General features: G+C 38.0%; 1 pseudogene; it reads right to left on the bottom strand.

Moving 5' to 3' along the window:
* Positions 1 to 912: 912 nt before the first annotated feature.
* On the bottom strand, positions 913 to 1,219 carry LOC102829768 (annotated as a pseudogene).
* Positions 1,220 to 1,715: the final 496 nt, after the last annotated feature.

Below are 1,715 nucleotides of genomic sequence, written 5' to 3'. Positions count from 1 at the left end.
TTGTCATGATCCATACAGTTGGAAGCCCTTTTATGTCTTTATTGACTTTATTGAACAGGTAGACATCTTCCTGTTATTCTCTGCTTTCAGCCAACATCTATCTGACATAAAAAAACGACTATCTCTTGTTCCATGTCCTCATCTGACTCCATCTTGAACCTCTGGCAGTTCTCTGTCAATGTACTGTTGCAGGCCTTCTTTAATGTGTGATTAGTTTTATAGTGATATGAATTTTGTTTTTTGTTTGTTGTGTGCCGTGGAGTCGGTTCCGACTCATAGCGACCCTGCACAGGGTTTCCGAAGCTGTTAATCTTTACGGGAGCAGAACACCTCATCTTTCTCCCGTGGAGCGGCTGGTAGCTTCGAACCGCTGACCTTAAGGTTCGCAGCCCGATTCGTAACCACTACACTACCAGAGCTCCAGTGATATGAATAGTGGTCTTTAATATTTTTTGTTTTATAAAATCCTAAATGCCTTACTTTTTTTCTCAGTATTAAAAATAATTTTAAAATAAATATTTTCTGTTTCTTAATGCTAAAAATGTAGTTGATATTTGTATCTTAAGCTTATATCCAGCCACCCTTGCTAAACACTTAAAATACTTGCTAAACAATTTGCTTGTAAATTCTTTTATATTATTTATAATTTTCCATGTGGATAAAAACTATAAATTCTATTTTGTTTTCCTCTTTCCAATCTCGTACATTTTATTTATTTATCTTATTTTACTGGAGTAGCTAAAACCCACCAGGATAATGTTTAATTTAATGCTATTAAGTGATTAGTAGTAGAAATCTTTGTTATGTTTGTGAAAGGGACTGTGCCTAATGTTGCACATTTTATTTATTATTTTTTTTTGTGTGTGTAAAGGTTTTTATTGGGAGGGGGGGACACAGTGGACAGGGACCTGCTCAGTCCTTCTTGGCAGCCGTTTTCCTCATGGCTGCCAGGACGTTGCTGAGCTCCTCTTTCTTCCTCTTGGCACAGATGTGTGTCGCCACCCTTTTCTTGATGAACTTGAGTGCCCGCTTGTCCTTGGACACCTTGAGCAGCTCCATGGCCCCGTGCTCATAAGGCGCAAAGCCACACACCTCCCACATCATGTCCCGCACGAACTTGGTGTGCTTGGTGAGACGCCCACGGCGGCGGCTTGCTTATGTTCTTGGTTACTTTGTGGCCCTTGTTGAGGCCAACGGCCATAGGGGAGCGCATAGTCATGCTGCTTTTCTTCAATGGCTGCTGCGGCGAAGGCATGTTGCACATTTTAGAATGCTCTTTGTTGTAGTTTTTGTCATGCCTTTATCAGGATATGAACATATAAGAATATTTAATTATAGACATATTGGTCTTTAGAAAGCTTATTCTAGTTTGTATTCCTACTATCAGTGTGTGAAAGAACACACTTCTTTGTTTCAATACTTACCCATAGCACATAGGATATTCGTAGTTTTAAACCATTTTAACTTTCCTAGTTAGTAAAGACAAATTCTTTATTGATTTTGATTAATTTCTTCCATTTAAAATCAGTATTTCATATTGGTACCACTTATTCTTAGTAATACGATTCTTTTTTGAAACAAAAAATTTATTTTGGAATATTTAAGGATCAGAAAAGTTACAAAGATAAAGAATTTCCTGTACCCTTTAGTCCTAAGAAGCTCTGGTAGCATAGTCAGTTACGAGTTGGTCTGCTAACTGCATGATCAGCAGTTCA

The sequence above is a fragment of the Chrysochloris asiatica genome, unplaced genomic scaffold (assembly GCF_000296735.1).
Source record: "Chrysochloris asiatica unplaced genomic scaffold, ChrAsi1.0 scaffold00018, whole genome shotgun sequence".
Classification (NCBI taxonomy): domain Eukaryota; kingdom Metazoa; phylum Chordata; class Mammalia; order Afrosoricida; family Chrysochloridae; genus Chrysochloris; species Chrysochloris asiatica.
The sequence above is the reverse complement of the archived record's forward strand: the minus strand, read 5'-3'. Positions and strand labels throughout refer to the sequence as shown.